This window comes from Canis aureus, chromosome 15 (genome assembly GCF_053574225.1).
Source record: "Canis aureus isolate CA01 chromosome 15, VMU_Caureus_v.1.0, whole genome shotgun sequence".
Classification (NCBI taxonomy): domain Eukaryota; kingdom Metazoa; phylum Chordata; class Mammalia; order Carnivora; family Canidae; genus Canis; species Canis aureus.
This window is the reverse complement of record NC_135625.1, coordinates 34045265-34071379: the sequence shown is the minus strand read 5'-3', so window position 1 is coordinate 34071379 and position 26115 is coordinate 34045265. Positions and strand designations below refer to the sequence as shown.

General features: G+C 35.0%; 1 protein-coding gene and 1 long non-coding RNA gene across 12 annotated transcripts in view; one reads left to right on the top strand and one right to left on the bottom strand.

Moving 5' to 3' along the window:
- The window catches only part of LOC144283996 (uncharacterized), an 83042-nt gene extending 73618 nt beyond the window's left edge, over positions 1-9424 (top strand). For all 3 annotated transcript variants that reach the window (XR_013352478.1, XR_013352476.1, XR_013352474.1), the window contains one exon: positions 9281-9424. This is a non-coding gene — a long non-coding RNA (uncharacterized LOC144283996). The remainder of the gene's footprint in view (positions 1-9280) is intronic.
- NRG1 (neuregulin 1) overlaps positions 1-26115 on the bottom strand; it is a 1069619-nt gene that overhangs the window by 996622 nt on the left and 46882 nt on the right. The gene's annotated exons all lie outside the window — the stretch shown is intronic.

The following is a 26115-nucleotide window of genomic DNA, read 5'->3' as shown; positions in this document are numbered from 1 at the left end:
CCCCCACTTGCATTTGCTCTCTCTCTCTAAAATAAACAAATAAGAATAAAAGCAACAATGTACAGCAAAGTGACTACAGCTAATAATACTGTATTGTATCCTTGAAATTTGCTAAAACAGATCTTAACCAAAAAGAAAAGGTAACTACATGAGGTGATGGATGTTTTAATTAGTTGGGTGGTAGTAATCATTTCACACTGTATATATATATCAAATCATTACATTGTACACCTTAAATATATACATTTACATTCTATTATACCTTTAAAAACTTGGGGGAAACCCTTTAAAAGAATGAAGACAACAAACAGCTTTTTAGCATACAAAAACTAATCCTACTTGAAGATAATACTAGACAGGCTTAAGTCAATAAAATATGACTAGGGAAAGTCATGGAAAGATTTGAGGATTGAGAAGAATTGAGGAGACTAAAACAGAAAGCTAATACTCTATGTTCTGACAAGTAGAAATGGTACAATTAGTAAAAATAAGGAGAAAAAGATTAGAAAGTTGAAAAAATTTTTTGAAAAAAAATGTTTATTGCCTTAATATCAAATATCATTAAAGCAGACCCAAAAATACTGCAGAAATAGAAATGTATTTTACACAAAGTAAACCCAAGATAAACTCAGACATGAGTGGTAATGAGGAAAGAGAAAAGGGAAGAAGAGGCAGGTACTCATGTTCATTACTGAATTACCTTGTAGAAAACTGATACACTCTAAAGAAAAGGAGATCTAAGGGTATAATATAAAAGAACAGTTTTAAACATAACCCATAGAATATGAGACCTTCCTAATAACAAAAAAAAAGTGAATACTTAAAGCAAAAGACACAACATAATGATAGAATACAGAATAAAGCTAACACGAAAACAAAAAAGTTAATATATGACAGCACTCAAAATACATCTAGTATATCAATATCAATAAGTTTGCTTTGTTAAAAGATTTTAAGATTGAATCAGAAAGAGAAACCTAACTCAATGTTTGAAAGAACACCTAACACAGTGGATTCACAAAAATTAAAATGTAGGCAAAGATACCAATGAGATAGAAACAAAAATAGAACATCTGATATTCATATGCAAGGTATATTTCAAGTCTAAAATTGTGTCAAGTGTTTATAATCCTACACAATGCAATTCTCAATAAAAGTTCAACCATTAAAAATAACTATAATAGAGCATAACATCCGCAAAGTTGAAAGTAAAGGAAAAGACAAACAGGGACGCTTGGGAGGCTCAGTAGTTGAGCGTCTGCCTTCGGCTCAGGGCATGATCCTGGAGTCACAGGATCGAGTCCCACATTGGGCTCCCTGCATGGAGCCTGCTTCTCTCTTTGCCTATGTCTCTACCTCTCTTTCTGTCATGAATAAATAAATAAATCTTTAAAAAAAGACAAACACACTAGCTACAGAGGACTGGTTCTCTTCCTTCAAAATACAAGAAAACAAAGTAGCTTCATTAGCAAGTTATAACTGTTTGATATATCACAAAGCCACACAAAATAAGCTTCATTAGCAAGTTATAACTGTTTGATATATCATACAACCAAACTATAACCACCCTATTCAATGACCCATATTTATGGATTTCTAGTATATTTATGAAAATTAATAATATATTAGGCTATAAAAGACATTCTCAAATATATCCAAATTCTAGATATCACAGAAAATATATTCTGAACACGCAAAATCTAAAAATCGTAACACCAGGAAAATGATAAAAAGTCTTCTCTTGTGGAAGTTTTGAAATTCCCTCTAAAACAACTCCCTCCTTGAAGAAGACATATAGCCAGAGATTTATGAACTTATAGGAAAATAATATTAATGAGGGCGCCTGGGTAGCTTAGTTGGTTAAGCTGCCTTTGGCTCAGGTCATGATCCTAAGATCCTGGGATAGAGTCCTGCATCAGGTTCCCTGCCCAACAGGGAAGCTGCTTCTCTCTCTCCCTCCACCTGTCAGTCTCCCTGCTTGTGCTTTCTCTGTCAAATAAATAAATACAATCTTTTTAAAAAAAGAAAAGAATATTAATGAAAGCATCATATATCTGAATTCATGGGATGTAGTTAAAGCATTGCTTAGAGGAAAACACCAAGCATTTAATTTTTATAATTATGTTTGAAGAAGAAAATAGAGCAAATTGAACATCTGAATCAAATTTATGAAAAAGAAAATGAAAAAACTCAATGAGAAAATAGGATAAATGATTAATATCAAGAATTAGGAGAAAAGGGTAGACTTAGTAAATAAATTTAAAAGCCTTCTCATTAAAAAAATAAAATACAGCTAAACTAATCAAATAAATAAGAAAAAACACAAGCACAAAAATAAGAGTAAGGGGAGGAAAAAAGCCATTAAATAGAGAAAAATAAAAGAAACAGAAAAGACCATTTTACTCACCTCTATTCAAAAAAAAATTCTAATCTGGATGAAGTACATAACTTTCTAGGAAATATAATTCCCCTAAACTGATTCCAGAGGAGAATAAAAATCTAATTTCAATGGACAAATTAGAGAAAAGTGCCAATAAAATCTCTAGGCTTTGGAAGTTTTACAGGTGAATTCCACCACACTTTTATTTTTTTAAAAGATTTTATCTATTTATTCATGAGAGACAGAGAGAGAGAAAGAGAGAGGCAGAGACACAAGCAGAGGGAGAAGCAGGCTCCATGCAGGGAGCCTGAAGTGGGACTCGATCCTGGGTCTCCAGGATCATGCCCTGGGCAGAAGGCAGTGCTAAACCACTGAGCCATCCGGGCTGCCCATTTCCACCACACTTTTAAAGAATAGTGAAGTTCCAATGCTTTAAAACAGTCCTAAAACAGGGGAGAAGAAAAACTTATATTCTCTCCACAAAGATTAACATAACATTAGTATCAAAACCTGATAGAGACTGCGGTAAACAAAAACAACTTAAAATTTTACAAACGAATATTAATGAAACACAGCCAGAACCACTATAAAAGAATATTTCATATCAAATGTGACTTATTCCAGGGAATGCAGAGGTGATCAAATACTATAAAATTATTAATATAATTTATACCAATATATTTAGAGACATATTACATGATCATCTCCCCAGATGGAAAAGGACCTTTTACTTTTTCACATACAAAAATATATATATTCTTGATAAAACAAATCACTTAAAATCTAGGACTAAATGTAGATCAGTATGAATAAAAGGCTAAGTGGTATAATAAGATGGGAAAATAAAATGGTTTCAAGAACAAATATATTTATTTTCCTTTCTCAAATAATAATGTAATAATAGCATTTCAGGGAATCTCTTCTGGGACCTGGTGGCCTTGCTGTCATTGTGCAGCTGAAGCTGGGCTGCTATCACTTCCAGTTTTCTCCCAGCAGGAAGCGAAAAGAAAGGTTGTGGAATAAATCGCATATCCCTTTCACTTACATAACATTGGCAAGAACATAGCCACATATTAATTAAATAACCACACTTAAATGCACCATAGGCTGAGAAATATGTCTCAAGGAGGCGTCCACATGTCCAGCTACAATTCTATTACTCTACAGATGATATTTCCTTAACAAAGTAAATATATCCAAACTCAGACCAAAAGCCATCCTCATGCTTTATGATAAAATACTAGGAACATTCCTGTAAGTCAAAGGTAAGACAAAGATGCCCATTATAACTGACATTATTTAAAGCTGATATCTAAAAAACAAAAAAAAGGCGGGGGGCGGGGGGGGACACCTGGGTGGCTCAGTGCTTGATACCAGGGTCCTGGGATTGAGTCTTGCATTGGGCTCCCTGCAGGGAGCCTGCTCCTCCCTCTGCCTGTGTCTCTGCCTCTCTTATGAATGGATAAATAAGATCTTCAAAAATAAATAAATAAAAATAAAGCTGATATCTAAGTGCAACCCAAGGCAATTAGATAAGCAGTAACCAAATTAGAGTAATACAAATTGGAAAGTGGAAAATAAAAATGATTTGTTAGAGGAGCTGTGATTATATACCTGGAAAATATAATTAACTGAAAAACAACTATAGTGAAAGACCTCAGTAAGGGGGTAGGATTAGAATTCAATGTGCAGAAATCAATAATAGTACCAAAAATATATACACCAAGGAATCAAGTTGATAAGAAATGTGCAAGACTTACATGATAATTTAAATACTAGTGGGGGATATCTAAAAAATTGTACACATGGAAAAGTAATATCATGGTTTTGAGAACAAATTTCAACATCATAAAGATAGCAATTTAAGTTAATTTGAAAATCTAATGCAATCATAGTAAAAAGACCAACTTCTTATATGAAATAAGTCAGTCTAGAAGTTTATAAAGAAAAAAATAATAAGATTGTCCAGAAAAACTCATAAGTAGACAGTTTAGCAATTTCGAATATTAAAAGTAGTTTAGAAATGTTAGCTGTTAAAACATATTACAAAGCCTCAGTATCAGTGAGTACTGGCAATTAAACAGATCATTCAATAATTAAGTAACAACAACAACAAAAAAAAACACAAAATATAGGGTGGGAGGGTGTACCGGGGTGGTTCAGCATCTGACTCTTGATTTCAGTTTAGGTCATGATCTTAGAGCCCTGGGATTGAGCACTGCATCAGGCTCTCCGTTCAGCAGGAGTCTGCCTTGAAGATTCTCTCTCCCTCTCTCCCTTCCCTCCATCATGCTTTCTCTCTTAAGTAAATAAATTTAAAACAAAACAAAACAAAACAAACAAAAAAAACTAAGTAACCAACATAAAGAAAAAAAAAAAACCTTATCATTACTGAACAATTCCAAACGAGAATTCCAAAGATTTAAGAGATAGTAAAAGTAACACAAAAGTATTAGAAGATAGAATTCCTTTACAATCTTGAAGTTCTAACTATGACTAAAACTCCAGAAGCCATAAAAAAAAACCAGATATATTAAACTGAAGATCAACCAACTCCTCATGGAAATAATAAAAAATACATATAATCAAAGAAAAAACACAGATGATAGAAACTCAAACACAGCACAGCCCCGGGTGGCCCAGCGGTTTAGCGCCGCCTTCAGCCCAGGGCATGATCCTGGAGACCTAGGATTAAGTCCCACATGGGACTTCCAGTGTGGAGCCTGCTTCTCCCTCTGCCTGTGTCTCTGCCTCTCTCCCTCTCTCCCTCTCCCCCCACCCCCCGTGTGTGTCTCTCATGAATAAATAAATAAAATTTAAAAAAAAAAAAGAAAAGAAACTAAAACACATTTTTCACTTGACATCAAAGAAAAATGCATCATGTATAGAAAGCCTCTGGGAATCAATAAAAAGACCAAAAATAGGAGGAAAAAAATAAGGTTCAGAAAAATGTACTGCTTAAATATATAAAAGATGTTTCACTTCAGTCATACTTCTAAAAACAAATTAAAAATTCACAAGTATGTTATTTTTCATTTACCATACTGGCAAAATTCCAGAAGTTGACAACACATTCTATTAGTAAAGCTGAGGGGAACAAGTAATCTCATATATTTTCAGTGAAACTAGAAATTAGCATGGTGCCTACAGACAAGCAATTTGACAATATCCATAAAAATTAAAACACATATATATTCTTTGATCAGGCAATTCCAATTGTGGCAATTTATCCTACAGTATAAAATTATGTATGTATAACATTCTTTGCAAAATAGTTTATAACATCAAAAGATTGTTAAAAAAAAATAAAATATCCGTAAGTAAGGGAATTGCTAAATTATATATGATGGTACTTCAGTGCAATGAAGTATTATGCAGCTATAAAAAAATAACTCCAAAGTATACTGTGTTAAGTACAAAAAAATCAGGAGGAAAATATTTGTAAAATATGCTTTAAGTGGAGGAATAAGAATATATGCTTGTTTTAGCTTTTCTATGTAATAAAACTCTGGTAGCACACCTAAGAAACTAGAAACAACAGTTTTATTATTGATGTAATTGATACATGGCATTATATTAGTTTCAGGTGTAACGATTCAATGTTTGTATCTATTGTGAAAGTAATGATCACCAAAGTAAGGCCAGTTAACATCCATCAACACAGTTATAATTTTTTTTCTTTTAATGAGAATTTTTAAGGGTCTACTCTCTTAGCAACTCTCAAATATACAATCCAATAGTATTACCACTTACCATGCTGTACATTATATCCCCAGGACTTACTTATAATTGGAAAATTGTACTTTTTGAATCCCTTCACTCATTATGTCTACCTTCAATCTCCAGTCTCTGGCAACCACCAAACTGTTCTTTGTATCTGTAAGTTCAGATTTTTATTGTGGTTTTTGTTGCCGTTGTTGTTTGGGTGTTGTTTTTTGTTGTTTTTTTTTTTTTTTTTTGATTCCACGTGTGAGATCATATAGTATTTGTCTTTCTCTGTATTCATAGGGAAGAGCAGGGCAAACAACAGGAACTAGAAAAATGAGGACATACAAAGGAAATCTTTTACTATATACTCATTTACTCTTTCAGATTTTTGAACCATGTGAAAGTATCACCTATGCAAAACACTCGTTAATTTAAAGGTAAAATTTTAATTTACTGCTCTTGCACTGAGGAACTTAAAAGTGTGTAAGAAATTATAAATCTAATATAGCCCCTAAGATGTACAGGAATTCAATCATCAGACATGAAACAAGCATTGCAGTCCTTTTGGACATTGTACTTTGGAGTCCATAAAGTAGTTTTAAAATTGTTTTAATTCTGGCATTCTATTATCTCCTTTGTTAAGTAGGAATCACAGAAGTATGAGCTTTTCTTTCTGAAAGCACACAGTATTAGTACACATAGAATTAGCAAGTAGAAAAATGGGTGGTAAGTATTTTTATTGTTCACAAGGTAGGTCAAAATCCTATCTCCCTAATTATCACTCTTTGGTAAGGACTAATTGGGAAGAAAGCCAAGAATACACATGCAAAATAGAGAGGGGGGAAAAAACCTCACAGCAGAGGAACAGTGGGGCTTGATAGCTTTTCAATGATTTTATTCATCAAAATAGAATCATCTTGTCACAACATTAATTTTCTACAATTTACTTTCATAAAGCATAGAACACAGGCTTTCTCCATAAATTACTATTTTCCAACTTTCATCACATCTCTTGTCCTACAGTGGCAAGATGAGGTAAGGGGAGGGGGGGCAGGAAGGAGGATAAAAGAGCAAAACAGAAATGACATTTCCAGAGTTGAGACATTCTTTTGAAAACTGCTCTTCTCATGCAGCTATGTGTTCTAGGAAATCTGTGTAGAATTCTATTTTAAAATATCTTAAGGCTTTATCTTAAAACAATGAATCAGAAATGCATCCTACTTATACTTCGTCAGGGGAAAGTAACCAGAATCTTACTTGAGAGATGGAATCGTTGATTTTTCTAACCAATCAAAAACAAGTTATGAGTGTTAATAGTGATCTTTCAAGTTTTATGGGAACTTTGCTTACAAGGCCAATAAATCAACATGTGAGTACATTTTACTTGAAAATATCAGACTACCACACAGCTCACCACACTCTTAGCATTCACATAGAAATGTTCCATTTATTTGGAGTTTAATAATATTGTACACTATCCATATCATAGGTAAGAACTCAGAAATAAGCAAATAATAAAGGTATCCAGGCAGACAAAAAAAAATAGTACCACCAATTCATGTACTTTATTCATAAGCTAGTTCCTTAGAACTTATTCAAAGTCCATTTGTTTTTTCAAATTAAAAAATTTCTGGAAGCTTCACCAAACTACAACAGTGGAAAAACTATATTAAAACGTACTTCTATTCAGAGACAAATTCAGCAGTAAAGACAGATACTGATAGCTATATAGAAAAAAATTAAGATTAAATATTATGGTAGATGGATAAAACAAGAAAGACACAGTCCAGGTTCATTTAAAGTGAAGACAAAGAGTGCTTAATACCTTACCGGTCTAGTGTAAATAACTGTATTACAACTTATTTTGTATAATGTTACCCTAAATTATCTGGAAAGGATTGTGTTTAACATTTTCAGTTTGAAAAACATGTAGTATAATTAAGAGAAATTCAATAAACTGGTTAAATTCAAATTGTTTTAGTTAAAATGTTTACAACACAGAATTCCTAAAAGAGTTTTAGGATGGGTCTGCCTTCCTCTATACATAGGGACAGTTATATTTATGATCTGAATGGAACCTCTGTAGGCACAAAGGGCACCTTAACCCAAGGGTTAAGGTTAGGGTTAGGGTTAGGGTTATATATAGGGTTATATATATATATTCAACTGAATAAATGGTGGGAAGAGGATAGTCTATTCAATAACTGGTGGCAGGAAAGTTGATACCCACATAAAAATGATAGGATGCAACTGAACACCGATCTTACAGAGACACATACAATGGAATATTATTCTGCCGTTAAAAAGAAAATTCTGCCATTTGCAACAACATAGATGAAACTGGAGAGCATTCTGCTACGTGAAATAAACCAGAAAGAGAAGACACATACTGTAATGGTATCACTTTCATGTGGAATCTCAAAATTTAAATCCCCAACAACAAAAAAAAACACACACAAACAAGAAAATGCTACACATATTTTCAGCCCACACATCATTATCTATTTTAAGTCTACTGACCAGGTTTTTTGTAGTCCCCTGGGAACATGGACATTAGACTAGAGGATCATGGCTGCTTTCACATCTTCCTATAAGCTCATCAACTGTGTGCTAATAATTCATATACTTAAGCAAGACATTCACAATTCATTTTAAATGGTGCAACTGTCTAACAAATTGTTTAAAACTTTTTAAAATCTTCAGTGTTCCATAAAAATAAAAGCCTTTTCAGAATAATTGAAACCAGTAATGCAAAACAAATGTATTTCCTTGATAAATTTAGTTTTAAGTAAACTTTAATTTATATGCTAAATTTTTTAATTTAGTTCAAGTTTTGGCAGAGACATGTTTATTTTAATTGTTGGCCTTCAAAATTCTAGCTTAGGAATAAACATCTGCTTCTTTCCAATTTTCTGCAGAAAATGGGTAAATTTCTGTAAGTTGTAAATGAGGGCTGAAGACAAACTCTACTGCTTCTGGAAGTGTTACAAAATTGCAGCACTTTATGTGAGATCTAATAGCATGAAATGCATTACCATTAAATTTTCACTAAAGTTCTTTATATTTAAGATAGCTTTTAAAATATTGCATTCTTTCTATCAAAACATAGCTATTTAGTGTGCCTAAATATTCCTCTTTGGAACACTTGTTGAATACCCTTATAAATTTTGAACTCTTCCCATTGCTTTATAGAGATACACAAAACAAATGGATCCTTACCACAAGACAAAAACCTCCCAGTGGAAAAGCATAAACACAGTTTCAGCCCATCTGTATTGGAAGCCTTGTAAATAATCTGACAAATAATAGCAATAAACAATGTGTATTTCTTCAGCTATATCCTTTGGAGGAAATCAACAAAACTTCCAGAGATTAAAAGTTACAGCTGTTACATCATAAGAGGTAACATTCATCTTTTGCAAATACCTTAAGAAAACAGAATTCTGAGAAAATCCAATCGCCGTTAACAAAAATTTTTCCTTCCTTCAACAGTGATGGCAACATTAATGAAGGTATTGCTAAGCATATTTGTATCCATCAAAACCCTGTAGTCAAAGAATCTGGGTAACAATAATCACTGCCCATTAACAGGATTAAAAATATACACGTTTTGGGATAAAGATGTAAAACTCAGATGATAGGGGATCCCTGGGTGGCTTAGCGGTTTAGCATCTACCTTTGGCCCAGGGCATGATCCTGGAGTCCTGGGATCGAGTCCCGCGTTGGGCTCCCTGCATGGAGCCTGCTTCTCCCTCTGCCTGTGTCTCTGCCCTCTCTCTCTCTCTCTCTCTCTCTCTCTCTCTCTGTCTATCATGAATAAATAAATAAAATCTTAAAAAAAAAAACTCAGATGATATTCACTGATACCCCTGAACATCTGCAAGAATATTTTCTTATGGGGCGTTACGTTTACTTTCTTCTTCAGTCTATCTTTTAAAGTATTACACAATTGCCATGTAATGATATCTAAACCTGCCAGTGATGTTCATGATTCATGAAATGGCATATTCAGGGTTGTAAGAGCGAGTGGTAAAGGACCAAGAAATACATACTTTAATAGAGCCAGTTAATTGCTAGACACTTACAGCCAGTCAAGAACCAAAAGGAAGACCTCTGCCCAACTGTTTCAATTGCTAAATATCAACTCAATAAGGCAAGGTTCAATCACAGAATAGCAAGTCTCAGGGTCCAGAGAAAATGCTTAAAGAGTACTCTTTATAACAGTAATTCTCAAACTTTAAAGTGCGTAAGAACCACCCGGTGAGCTTGTTAAAACTGTTTCTAGGACCCATCCTGAGATTCTAATTAGTAAATCAGGTGAGGCCCATAAATTTACACATCTAATACTGCTGGTGGTACCAGTGCTACTGCTCTAAGGAACACACTTTGAGAATTTTGCCCCACAACTACAAATAAGAATTTTCATTTTATAAAATTTCCAGGTGATTAACATGAAGTTTGAGAAGTATTGTTTTAGAGAATGAGTAAAAGGATTTTTTTTCCTTCCTCTTATGCTATCAGGGCAAGGAAACAGGGAAAAGAAAAGACAGTTTCAGAAAAAACTAAAACTAAGTGCTTAAATCACACTCTTTGTCATGAAGCAATTCTATTTGGTTAGCTTGCTCGCCTTTCTCAATGAAATGTCACTCTTTCCTTCCCTTATTCACCTGTTCATTCTCACTTTACCTTACCTAGGGCTCACCAGAAGGCAGAAGTTCCATTTGGACTTCAGGTCTGCATGTTGTGGATTTTCTGGGAAAATCTAGATTCATATAATTTTGCTCTATTCAATAAAAATTATATTGATACTTGGAGCACCTGCATGGCTCAGTCAGTTAAGCACCAGCCTTCTGCTTAGGTCATGATCCTGGGATGGAGCTCCATGTTGGACTCCCAACTCAGTGGGGAGTCTGCTTCTCCCTCTGTCCCTCTCCTTCCCCCTGCTCATGTTCACACTCTTTATCTCTCTCAAGTAAAATCTTTTTAAAAAGTTATATTGACACTAAACAAAAAACTGACTTTGAATGATATATTTATAAAACTTTTCATGTAAAGAAATTCACAGAAAAACCATTCACCAAAAAATCCCATATCTTTTATCAGACTGACATGGGGTTTAGAAACATGGTCACAAGGGTAGGAAATCTCAACAGTGGCCTTCTACGGTCATTTTAGGTCTCAGAAATAGGGGAAGGAAAGACAGTTTCTTGTGTTACATGTAATTTTATGTTGGGTGTAACTACATGAACTAGACCAAGGATACCCCCAACTAAGCCATATAGAAGATAAATATGCCATCACATAGAGACTTTTTATAAAGGATAAAATGAAAATAGCAAGCTTTTGGCGATGGTTCATGCTTGAAGACTAATAACACTTCCTACTTGTTGATTCGTGCTACTGTGAGTTCAGGAGCTCAAGTGGCAAAATGGCTTGTCTACTAATAAGCTAAAGACAGAAGAAGAGCTCTAGTCCATTCAGAAACTGCAGAAATGTGACTAACTGGGAAACTTCTCTCATTCTACCACAATAACCCATCTCTACTTGTTTAGCCTGCCTAAAACTGCTACATAGACCTCATTTCCCCAATTATTTCCATAATGGATGAGCCTCTTTCTAGGCTAAAACCTGACCACATACATGAGTAGATTTCAGGTCTGGTAAGTACAAGGAGCAAAGGAAGAGGACATACAGAAACACCAAACTTAGTCTCATTTTCTCTAATAAATTGAGAATTCTGGAACAGAGCACTGGACTCAGAGTTCTAAACGAAGGTTCCAATACTAGTTTCTCTACCTTGAAGCAATTCCCTTGGTCTCCATTTTTTTTTCAAAATGATACTACATGATTATTAAGATACATACATATCTAAGAGTCTATGATTATGTTGGTGATCTAAGCCACTAGAAAGCCAGAGAAACAGCTAGTCAGTAACAAATGGAAAACAACAATTTTGTATGAAACCAAGGAGTTGCAGTTCCCCTAGCTCCATCCAAAGTACTTTAATTTCAGATCAGAACGCAGTACTTTGGGCTACCCAGGAAATAGGCTGTAGAATAAGAAATATTCATGTAAGCATGCTTTGTAATTTACTCAACCAAAAGTCTTTCAGGAATACCACCCACACACTGAAATCAGGGTTTCCATTCATAAGTACCAGGGATTAAAATAGGACCCAGAGGATTAAAGTTGCCTCCAAAAGTCTACAACTCCTTGGAAAGTGAAGGCTTCACTCACTCTTATTCCCATCACATCTTGCAAGTCTTTCTTAGAAGCAAATCAGAAATACTTTTTAGAAGAGACATGGATAATTTCATGTATAATCATCTAAGGGAGTGCCTACATGGGGCCTCATTCTTTTAAGATCATAGAGATTTTATCCTAAAAGAACCAGCAATGTCAACTATATCTAGATGATGTGTTTAAAGGATGATTAAGAGCAGAAATTAGAGGGACCAATTCTTGTTTATTTCTAAATAGACAAATAAACCTTTCAAAAATGGTTCTCTGTCATCTGCCTTCTCAGTATCCATGTCCTCTTATGGTAATATCCACAATTTTTATTTGCAAACCATCTCTACTGCTGAGTCAACTGACCCGTGTCTTCAGTCTAATGGTCCCTTTTCCTCTAATAATCATGTTTCTTCATGAATCAGTTTGTAGATTTAACTAAAATTTATTAAAGTCTGAAATTTTAAAAAGGACAGAAAAGAAGGCACAGAATGTCCTTTCCTTGATTTGCTTGTTTCAGGATATGCCTACAGAGTTCATGGAAGTGAAAGCTGCAAAAGTTTTAAAGGATCCTTCTCTCATGTAGGAAGACTTGGGCATGAAGTAAAGTACAAAATCATACAATGTTGATGTCAAGGAAAACATACACTGCTTCATAATAGTTTCCATTTGATTCAAGCAGCAAAGACCTATATACTAATATCCCATCTCCTTTTCTTTTCTTCTCAACTCTATATATCAGAATTCTCATGAAAATTTTCATTTCAGCCACTATAATATCTTGTAGGAGGCAGGCACTCAATAAATACTTGTGAAGACATTTTGAACATACAAACACATTAGCTCAACATTACAGAAAGTTAGCCTAAGGGTTTTTCACTAAAAGAAAGTCATAGTGACGAATTCTCTCTTTGATCCTGATGCATTTTTTAACATATTCTTTATTGCCAAATGAAAGTGTGTGTGTGTGTGTGTGTGTGTGTATATATATATCCTTGTTGGCTAAAGGATACCCTTCCCCACACCACTGGCATCAAATGGCCATAAATCACAATTGGTCCTTGTCATGAGAGAAACTGTCAACTTGAGCTTGTCTGCTTTAGAATACAGCTGTAAGGGTATATAATCAGACAGATAACTTAAATGTTTGGTTAAGAACCACTGCCATACAGAAGCAGAAAATATTAGGAGTGGGAATTATAAACACATTATATCTTTCTACAACAGTAAACTCCTGGATGGAAGTCAGAAGGAGATTGGTCTACCTTGGCACTCATCTGAGCGGGCTTAGTGAAATATGAAAATATAAACCCAAAACTCTGTAGTTGTAGTGCCAACATATGTATTATTATCATTTTGGATTGTACCTCCTTTCTGCACCAAAAGAGCTGTTAACCATTCAAAAGTCTTAAAATCCTAATTATTAGATAGACTACTGGCAAACTGGAGAGACACAGAATTCAAGCTGACTTTTAAGAAAATAGGCACATCTCATATTTTTCCATTAGACATATTATGACAATTTTCAGAGTCCTAATAAATTACAGAAGAGACACATGTACTGTAACTTAATACTTTGCATGCCTTCTAAAAATCCTAGAAGACTTGGGGAGTCCTATATCATTTATTTGAGCCTAGAGACATCATCCAGGACTGAAAGTAGATGATGCACAGAAGAGCATTCCAAAGCTAACTCCTCTACTTTCCCAAGCCAAAGGAAGCCAAAAGAAAAAAACTCTCTCAAAATAACTCCCTGTCAACAACATTTTAAAAATACAAATATTTTCAAGACAGTTAAGAATTGGTGGCTAGGGGATCCCTGGGTGGCTCGGCGGTTTGGCGCCTGCCGTTGGCCCAGGGCGCGGTCCTAGAGTCCTGGGATCAAGTCCCACATTGGACTCCCAGCGTGGAGCCTGCTTCTCCCTCTGCCTGTGTCTCTGCCTCTCTCTCTCTCTCTCTCTCGGTCTATCATGAATAAATAAATTTTAAAAATCCAAAAAAAACCAATTAGGGTAAAAACTGACTTGGAATTGATTATGGGATCACAAAAAAGGACCCGAAATGTTCACTTTTAGTTATTACCGGAGTTTCTATAAAATCTCAACATAGTCATTACAGCTTTACCAATTAAGATGCGTAACCCAAGTACAACTAGACTTGGGTTGTTGTACTTAACATAACAGATGTTTTCTTGGAGAAAGAAAGTTAACATAACAGATGTTTTCTTGGAGAAAGAAAGTTAAACTACCAAAGGTTTACCAGCTGCAGGATTTCAAATGCAGTTATAGGAACACTGGTCTCCAATGACTCAATTTGCAAAGAAAAATCTCCCACACAACCCACACATTAGACAAGATGACACAGACACCTATTTCAGAACTTAAATTTGGGATGAATAGACTTGAATTTATCTCACAGCCAATAGCTTGCCAGAGAGAACTTTACAGAGTTGGATACTATTATTTCAGACACTAAATCCACAGCTCAAAATCAATCTGGATAACCAAACACATCTGTAACTAGTGATGGTCATTAAAACCAAGTATGCTGGAGCCCTGACTTCACTATTATTCAATTATTCCTATTACATGAAATGGTTTTCATACTGTGAGTATGGAATGAATGAAATTGTGCTCTCTTCTGATCACCATGCATATACACACCCCTACACATCTGAGAGGCAGTGCAGTGTAATGGAAGGAGCCTGGACTCCAGTCATGAACAGTTCTGTCGCTATCTTGCTGAAGACTTTGGGCAAACTAGGTGATCGTTTAAGTTATTAACTTATTTAACAAACAATATTTGAACTTTTTAAATAAACATTATGTGAACAAAAACCAGGAAACACAAACTTTACTCAGCTGTTAAAGGAGGAAAATCAGATCTAGTTGGTTTTTTTTGTTTGTTTTTTTGTTTTTTTTTTTTAAGATTTTACTTATTTATTCATGAGAGACACAGAGAGAGAGTCAGAGACACAGGCAGAGGGAGAAGCAGGCTCCATGCAGGGAGTCCAACGTGGGACTCGATCCCGGGTCTCCAGGATCAGGCCCTGGACTGAAGGTGGTGCCAAACCACTTGAGCCACTGAGCTGCCCCAGATCTAATTTAAAGAACTGGTGTTAGAGAGACCATGGATGCACATTGTTTCCAAGACACACAGTTCCACTCCTCCTTCAATCTCAGGCACTGTTTAGATTGCAGTAAGCACTGTGGAAGTTCCCATCATATTTGTCATCACTAGGGTCAGTCTCTTCTCTCCTACCCTGTAAAATCCATTAAGGCCGGGATTTTCTTCTTTCTAGCACACAGATATATCCTTTGAACCTTTGAATCCTTTGAACCTGCATATATCTCGGCACACAGCAAGTACTTAATAAATATTTGTCGAATGAATAATCTTTTAATCCTTAAAGTTATTCTGGATCTACTAATATTTTTGCTGTTTTATAGTTAGGGGACTGAATAATGAGATATACTCTTTTGGGGCACCTGGGTGGCTCACTGGTTGAGCGTCTGCCTTTGGCTCATGTCATGTTCCCATGGTCCTGGGATCAAGTCATCAGGCTCCCTGCAGGGAGCCTGCTTCTCCCTCTGCCTATGTCTCTGCTTCTCTCTTGTGTCTCTCATGAATAAATAAAATATTTAAAAAAGAGAGAGATACACTCTGTCTATAAAATCAGGTGATCAGTCACTTCCAATTCCTCAAAGTTAAGATTCTTATATTTTCTAATACTTTATCATTTTAACCTTCTTCCTATATAATTGTTATTTATATTTATTAGTTATTGGTTAAATAAGAAGATCCTCAAACTATAACATCTCCTTTCTATTCTCCCAACTTTAAGGAAAATAAAATACTTAAACTTAGAATGGTTTGTTTTTAAGAAAACCTTATTCTCACCTCTCCATATAAACTATCTAAATTAGATTATTCCTAAGAAATTCTCTCAAATCACTTCCCCAACCTAAATTCCATAGCCCTTTCCCCAAATAAGAAGCTAAGTAAACAATCAAGAGTTACATTTAAACCATGGAGGCAGGATCCCTGGGTGGCTCAGTGGTTGAGTGTCTGCCTTTGGATTAGGTCATGATCCCCAGGTCCTGGGTTTGAGTCCCACATTGGGGTTCCCGCAGGAAGCCTCCTTCTCTCTCTGCCTATGCTCTGCCTCTCTGTCTCTCATGAATAAATACAGTCTTTAAAAATAATAATAATAAATAAAACATGGAGGCAAACATTTCCCCAAACAAAATTTGGACTATTCTGTTTTTAAGAGCAGCAAGAAAATCATTCCTAGTCTCTTCCAGATGTAATTTTAGCCCCCTGGTCTGGAACCCTAAATGAAAAAGACTTGGGTCACACACAGCAAACGTCACTAGGCTACAATGGCTCCAAGTCATTATTTTCACACACTGAGTCCCAACCACCAATGCCCCTTATAGGCCTCCTGTGAAAAACAACAAAACAAAACACAAAAACAAAACAAGTAGCTTTGCTAAATCACAAGTTTAGGTTTAGAGAATGATTACTTCCTCACAGTTCTTTCTTATAAGCCATATTTGCAAACTGACCATATAAGCTCACTCTTCCTTCTTCAAAAGCAGCCTCTCCCTTACCATGTGTATAGTCTTCTCCACTAGAGGAATGGATGTATATTTGGGCACTTAGCAGACACAGTGTTCTGCTACACCAAGGATGTCATTAATTTAATCTAGCAATATAATAATATTCAGAGCAATAATATAATATTCAGAGAAGTGCTAAAACAAAAAGCTTAAGGTTGTAATGGCAAAATCAGAATGTGATTCCTGGTCAGACTTCCCATTTAATACTGTTTCTGATACACAGAGTGACTTTAAGAGATAGAACATAATGATTTATAATTAAGGCACCACTATAGGACACAGAGTATTTCACTTTGCCTCACCTCCCTCCTACCTAAAATATAATAATGAATTTTAATGTACTTTAAAATTATGGTAACTTATGATAGAATAGTCACAGAGACACATGTCTGCCATTGACTATGCTGATACTTTACATATTATCAATATGTAAAGTATCAAATTCTCTAAGGTGGGAAAGTCAAAAAGAGCTGCATTCTTCCTCAAGGAGAACCAGAAACCAGTATGTTCAAGACAGAATTTCCTTAGGAAAGCAGCCCCTGCCTCAGACAGCACCTACAATAAACATGTTTATGAGCAAACAGTATCAGAAAAGCATATTGTGAGTCTTGGAAACAGCATATGCCTCATTTCATGGGGGTTGCTATGGTGCTAGGCTTTTTTTTTTTTTACTGCATTTTAGAAAAATAACTGTAAAATGAGGGTCTATCACCAGCATATAATACAAATAACAACAGCATCAACTTCTGCACCCTTGTTGTGAATGGTTTCCCTACGTTTTCATTGAAAATGTAAATTTAAATACCTTTTGTGTTGTCTCAAAATAGTTCAGGACAAATTCTATTCCAAGGAAGATTTCTCTGCTTACCAGCTCTATCTAATTCCCAAAGAGTACAGGATTTCTAAAACATAAATCAAGGAAACCCCTGCCAACACACAGACACTACCCACCCAGTAAGAAAAGTGGTATGACAACAAAGTCCCTGAATGAATCAATGAAACACAGAGAGGTATGGTGGCATTGAGCAGCAGTGATGGTCATTATAGGCTTTGTCTTGGAGTTCAGCTAAGGCCTTTCTGAAAGCTTGTACTAAAAAAATAAAATCAAGCAATAACACAGTTCACATTACTTTCCTGAGTCTAAATACATAACAGATCTCGAGTAACTGTCCAATCCAGGCTATATCTTTAGGGAATTTAAAACTACCATAAAAAACTGAAGCTTCTGGTTCAAGAAAAGGCTCAGAGTTATAGATGAGTCTTCTTAAATTGCTGGTTCCTACTATACTTACCCTTAACATACATTTGTTTTGCCACTTGATTCAGTCATTTGGGGTTCTCTTCTGTCGTGAGAAAGCTCACATGGCTCCCCAACCAAGCTATCTACTACTCATTGACAAGTTTTGATTATACTGGGGCTGACCTAATTCACTTTAAAAGATATGAACTACTACTTAAGTACAGTAGTACCTAATTCATAGAACTTTCAACCACATCAAGGCAGCTAGGTTTACGGGTTAGATTTTCTATTCCTCTTGTATGCTATCAAAACAGGTATTTCTACTCTTTCAGTCTATTCCCTAATATTCTTCAATAAATTTCCCTCTCAGCAGAGAGTACAATAGTAATTAGGAATCAGACCTTTAGTAACGTCATTTTACATTTTCCCAACTAAATTGTTTATGTACATTTCCATAAGTGCCTTAACTTTTTAACTTAGGATATGAAACTCTTGAAGAAAATGTCCACACCTATACTCTGGCAAGATACATGCTCAATACAATTTTCAAATTACCAATAACACCAATCATGACCATGAAGAATGTTGAAAGTTCTACTTATAAATTATCAACTATAAGGAAACAAAAATCACATAAATAAAAATAATCAGTTTTACAGCTATAAAGCTACTTTAATATGAAGAATATAAATACATATATGGGATAATTTCTAAAATTAGCCTTAACTCCTTAAATTGCTACTCTAAAGTATATTTATAAACAATGGAAATCATCAGTCTTAAGAAATGTATTCATCTCTATACAGAAGGAACATTTTACACATTTTCTCAAAGAATTAGTCACACCAGCATATTTAGTACCATGAAAATTAGAAGTAATTGCATTGAAAAAATTCTTCAACTTACTAAAATGGATGGTTATTACTTTTCTTATATATATTTATAGAATGGAAGAACAGATCTTTTTTCTACTCTAATCCCCATGACTCACTCCCTACCCATTCACTAATGATATAGGTAAAAAATTGATCCTATTTTCACCTTTTAAAAATTCCACCTAGAGAAATAGAATTCACCATTGCCCTGTTACTTTACCTCCCCCATTTGTGCATTTACCCACTAAATAAATATCATGACTACCAAGCAGTGTGCTCAGTACTGGGGTCCAATCTTAGCTTCCTTAGCAGATTTCCCTTCCCTGTCCCCATCTCTCAGTATTAGAGAGTCCCAGAACTCAGATTACAATATCGTTCTCAAGTCAGTCTACACCTGCTTATCTCGAGCCTCTAACACTCTCCTGGTTTAATTAGCATCTACCATATGCTGACAACTTCCACATTTACATATACTGCAGACATCTTTCCTGAATTCCAGATTCATATATGGAACTGCCTACTCTTCTGCCACTAGATGTTTTACAGTACCTTGAACTTTTAACATGCCCAACACTAACTCCAGATCTTTTGCACCAAGCCTGCTCCTCCCACAGCTTCCCCTGTCTCAGTTGATGGCAACATTATCCTTCTAAGTGAGGCTGAAAATGCTAAAGTCATTCTTAACACCCCTTTCTTTCCTATCCAAGCTATCAGCAAGCCTATTAGCCCCATCCTTAGAGGACAGCATATCCATAATCTCATGACCTCACATCATTTTCAGTGCTACACTCTGGTTCAAGCCACATAATCTCTCTCCAGTATGATTTCAATGGGGTGGTCTCCTCCTTCCACCCTTTGGCATCCTTTAGCTGTGTTCAACAGTGTAGCCAAATCTACATGCAGTCTCCTTGAACAGTCCTAAAATATTCCTGCCATAGAGACTTTGTACAGACTGTTCCTTCTGCCTTCAACACAATTTCACCAGTGATCCACATGACTCCTAAAAATCCTTAAAGTCTTTAATCAAGTGTCATTCTCCTAATGAGGCCTACTCAGATAACCTTTTTACAATTGTAAATGATCCCTCACCCTGGTACTCTCAATCCTGACCCTGGTACTCTCAATCCTTCCAACTCTCAATCCTCCTTCCTTTCATTCATCACCTATTATAAATAAGATGTCTTCTCCCACTACAGAACTAAAATCTTTATTGGTTTTTCTCTATAGATATATATGAATGTTCAGAAAAATATCTGGCATATAAAAAGTGCTTAATAAATATTCATTGCATGGACAGATAAATTGAAATTAAGTATATAGCTCTCACCTTCAAGTAAATCCCCCCAAAAAAGTGGGAGAGAGACCAGGACAGTAATGATTTTATTTCACTAGTAAGGACTCTAATAGAATCCAGCATGGAAAAACCATAAAAGACTAACCATACAAGATGGACATTTTTCTAACCAAGATGATTTTGCCTATATGATTTCTTACTAAACTTTATTCATACCATGTTTTAAGGAACAAGAATTATCTCTTAAATTACATATTTGCACATCCATTTTCTCTATTCTTACTTAATTGATATCATCTGAATAAGAATTAGGAACAGCTAGCATGCAGGTTGGAAGCCCACTGTTTTACTAGTGTACTATGGGAGGAAAGGGGAGAACAATGGCCCTCCAAAGATGTCTGTCTATCCAGTGGAACCTGCAAATAGGCTATGTTATGTGGCAAGCAGGAAGTAAGGATGCAGATGGAATTAGGGTTCTGATCACCTGACTTTAAATTTAGGAGATTATCCTGGATTACCTGAGTAAATCCAAAAATCCTTGTGAGTGGAAGAAGCAGGCAGAAGAGGAGAGACATGAAGATGCCACTCTGCTCTTTGAAGATAGAGGAAGGGGACCACATCAAGGAATGTAGGCAGCCTTTAGAAGCTGGAAAAGGCAAGAAAACAGATCCTCCCCTAGAAGCTCCAGAAAGGAATAGAACCCTGCTGGCATCTTGATTTTACCCCAGTGAGGCCCATCTAAGAATTCAGTTTTAAGCCAAATCTGCGGCAATTTGTTACATCACCAATAGAAAACTAATACATCTACTGAGCACACAACTATACCAAATGAATTACAATTTCAAATAATACAGAAAAAAATGTGGAATTACCATTCTTCTCTTTTTGCTCACTCCAATCCAATCTTTGAAAGGTAAAAACTTTGGTGAATGTATGTGTGTCTATGTGTCGTATGCACTCATATAGCTTTTGTAAATAAAAACAGAACCATAGTATATGTGAATACATAGTTCTTAACCTATTGATTTTCCTTCTGTGATAACATGGCAGATTTTCTTATCAGCAGGTATAGATGTACATCATCTTTTTTTTTTTAAAGATTTTATTTATTTATTCATGAGAGACAGAGAGATGGAGAGAGAGAGAGAAAGAGGCAGAGACAGTCAGAGGGAGAAGCAGGCTCCATGCAGGGAGCCTGATGTGGGACTCAATCCCGGGTCTCCAGGATCACATCCTGGGCTGAAGGCAGTGCTAAACCGCTGAGCCACCTGGGCTGCCCATATGTACTTCATCTTATTTTAATGCCCCAAGGTCTATAATTGTAAAGTTGTACAATAACGTATTTAACTATTTCCATATTAAATGCACATTTAAGATGTATAATTATACTATGTTTTTAAGCAGAAAAAAATATATTTTTTAAAAAGCTTTTGTAAAGGTTAAGGGGATGGTGATCGATATGGTATGGCGGCTTTGGGAGAAATTGCACTGGGACCAGTCTTCAAGGGTGAACTTCTTGTCCCAGCTGTTAAGAGTATTGTCAGAGGACAGTCCCAGCTGTGAGTCTCTTTGGGAACTAGAGTTACTGGAGCTTCAGGGAGTGCCTAACCCAAGGTCACATGGAGGACAGCCTTATCTACTGACTGGTGAAGGTAGGGTATAAAGATTTGGCCATTTTGGCATAACATGGGACTACACCAATAAACCATTTCAGCTCTAAAGCTCCTTGTGTTGTTGAGCAAGAGGACATCTTGACTTTTGCCTCTACCTAATCCTGATTCCTCTGCTTCCCTTACACTGTGTTGACATCTGATAATAAATAACACATTAAATCGGGTCTCAGAGTCTACTACCCAGATGACCCAAACTGTGAAGCTTCCAATCTTCTTTATAAACATCCATTACTCTACAATGGTGTGCATAATATGGGTTATCCCTACCCTAAGTACAATTATGGATGGTTTAAGTTCATATATGTGTAGAAAAATACAGTTCTATACAGATTAAGAGTATGTCTTGTCTTATTTACAAGGAACTGAATGCCTCATGCTGCCTTACTATTCTTTTTGTTTTCATACTGTAGCAATAAAAGGCTTCACTCTGCCAATAAACAAATCTTATCCATTCAAATCTAAATGTTATTTTTCCTTTTTCTTCCCTAAGAAGTATATTTTTTCTATACAATCACTTCTCTATTACTCCAGCTACTTACTGCATTTAGTGGCTTCTTCCCCACCCCCTCAGAAATACTCCTTTCTAACAAGAAGGTACTAAAACCTAATTTTGTAAAGTAGATATGAAAAAGAAACAACCTGAGAAGGAATCTAAAGGTAGCTAATTTGGTATAAAATCCTTTAAGAAAGCATTGTGACAAAGAAAGACAAAGTCAAACATTAACAATTTACTGAATGTAAAATTTCATCATACAAAAAAGCATTTCCTCCTCAAACTTCAAAATATTACTACGAAATAGGACAGCACATAAAATCGAAGTGTCAGATGTAGCTAGACCCCAAAATGTCATGTTTTTACTTTAAAAATATTTTTATTATTGTTGAAATGAGAATTTTAAAAGGAAAAGAAAACTACCATCATTTTCTTAACAACCTATAATTTATTTGTAAAAGTTGACCCCCAAAAAAACCACGAATTCCATCATCAGCTCAGGAAGCAGATTCTATATCATTTTTCCCTAAATACTAAATGACACAGGCAGCAATTAAATATGCAGAGAAAGAAACATATCACAGAAGGATGGGACAATTTTGATAAATGCTGATAAACTGGGATGGAGAATAGTGGTTTTGTAAATTGCTGTTTTCAAAAACATGTATTTTAATGATTATTTTTTGCCAAACAGAATTTGAGGGATATTTTGTATAAAACCACTGATGAACAAAACTGGTGCCTTATTAAAAGTATATTTAGTTTCAAATAAAATTGTCATTTTACTTTGAACAAAAAATGCTTTTTAGATCCAGCCAATTCCTTAAAATGTTAAATACAGTCATAACCTAACCCAGCAATTCTACTCCAAGGTATAAACCCAAGAGAAATAAAAACAGACACTCACACAAAAACTTGCATGTGCATGTTCATAATAGCATTAATCATAATAATCAAAAAGTAGGAACACTCCAACATCCATCAACTGATGAATAGATATACAAAACATAGTGTATCAATACATGGAATATTATTCAGCAATAAAAAAAGGATAAAGTACTGATATGTGCTACAACATGGATGAACCTTGAAAATATACAAAGTCAAGGAAGCCAGTCACAAAAGACCACATATCACATAAGTCCTTTTATATGAAATGTACAAATAGGCAAATTCATTGAGACAAAAAGATAAGTGGTTGCCTCCAGTTCGGAGTGCAGAAGGGATGGGGAACAATGGCTAATAGATATTGGGTTTCTTTTCAGGACGATGAAAATATTCTAGATTTTGCATGTTAATGGTTGTACAGCTTTAAATTGTACATCAGATGGAGGAACTATATGGTATGTGAATTATACTTCCATAAAGCTATAAAATACCAGTTGAAAAGGCTGGTTATGTTGTAGCTATTTATAATTTGTGTAGATTTTGACAGAGTATAAATCTGTAATTATCAAAATGTTTTCTACTATCCCCAAATCTCACATTTTTTTGTATAAAAACATCTGCCTATCCCACTATAAATACAAGTTATGAAAGGAAAAAATGCATCTAAAATTAAATGGTATTTTCAAATCAGATTTCTCTTTAATATATTTCATTTGAATGATTTGCATGTGAATTATCCACACTGTCCATTAGCCATGGTTAAATTCTGAATCTCAGATATAGATCTCCCAATACAAAAGCAGATCAACAGATCATTCCCCTCCCAGCACACAAGCTGCACAGACTAGTTTTTTAATAATTGGCTTGAATTTTTAAAAAGTAAAATTAAAGAGGCAAAACTGAAAGAAAAATAAGCATGTGAAGCTCATAATTTTAGAATGGGAATTTTTTTTTTTTTTAAGTAAGCTCTATGCCCAATAAGCGCTTCAACTCATGACCCTGAGATCAAGAATCACATGTTCTACTGAGCCAGCCAGGCTCCCCTAAAATGAAAAATATTTTAAATTCATCCACTTCAGAATTCACTTGGCGTAATAAGCACTGGGTATTATATGCAACTGATGAATCACTATGAAAAATATTTAAATTTCACTGAATTTAATTTAGTTTTATTCTTTTAATAAAGGTGATTATTAAATACTAAAGATCAGGTTTATATTTTTAAGATTTTTAAATAGAGTTGTAATAAAATAGTAATTAATAAAAATTTTAGAAAAAGATTATAAATCTTTAAGGACCTCTGAGTCCACTTGTTTGCTCACATACCCCCCCCTTACTCTCTAGATAAATACCATCTTCTATTTTGTTTCTTATTACTCATTTACTCTTAACAGTTTTATCACAATTGTATCTCAAAATAATATATTGTTTAGGTTGTGTGTTTTGAGCTTCATACTATATCTTTTTTCAGGCAAATTGCTTTTTTATTCAATATGATATTTTAAGATTCAGCCCTGTGGTTTTTATCAATAGTTCATTGTTTTCAAGGCTGGATAGCATTTCAACTACATAGACAATTTTCAAGTTGTTTATCTTTTTATTTTGAAAAAAATTATAGGTATACGGAAGTTGCAGAAGTAGTACAGAGATGCCCTGTGTACCCTTCACCCAGTTTCCTCCAATAGTTATATCTTACCTAATTATACTACAATATCAAAACCTGCAAATTGGCTTTGGTACAATGTGTGGGTATAGTTTTATGCCATTTTATGCATGAGGGCTTTTTCCCCTCCAATTAAAAACAATGATTCTACCTTTTATAAAAACTAAAATCCAAACACAAAACCAAATGCTGGCTAGAATGTTAAGTGACAGGGACTCTAATCCATTGCTTCTGGAAATGCAAAATAGTACAGCCATTTGGGAAGACAGTTTGGCAGTTTTTTACAAAACTTAACATATTCTTACCATATGATCCAGCAATTACACTCCTTTACCCAAAGGAGTTAAAAACCAATGTCCATGTACAAAACTATACATGGATGTTTATAACAGCTATATTCACAATTACCAAAACTTGGAAGCAACCAAAATGCTCTTCAGCACATGAATGGATAAGCTGTGGTATATCCAGACAATGACATATTATTTAGTACTAAAAAGAAATAAGTCATCAAGCCATAAAAAGACATGGAGGACTCTTAAATGCATATTACTGAGTCAAAGAAGCCAATCTGAAAAGGCTACATAGTCTGTGATTCCAACTGTATGATTTTCTGGGAAAAGCAAAACTATGGAGACAGTAAAAAGATCAGTGGTCTCCAGGGGAAAGAGGGACAAATCGGTGGAGAATATAGGATTTTTAGGGCAGTGAAACTTTCCTTTGTGATGCTATAATTTTGGATAAGGTTATTATACATTAACCTAAACCCATAAAATGTATAAAACCAAGGGTAAACCCTAATGCAAACTACAGAGTTTGGGTGATAATGATGTATCAATGTACACTGATCAACTGTAAAACAAATATACTTCTCTTGTGAGGGATGTTGATCATAAAGGAGGCTGTACCTAGTGGGGACTGGCAGTTACCTGCAAACTCTCAATTTAGCTGTGAACCTAAAACTGCTCTAAAACTGAGGTCTATAAACTTTCAGCTCTAAAATGAATTATGTCTAAGGTTCTAATGTATAAAATAGTAACTATAGCTG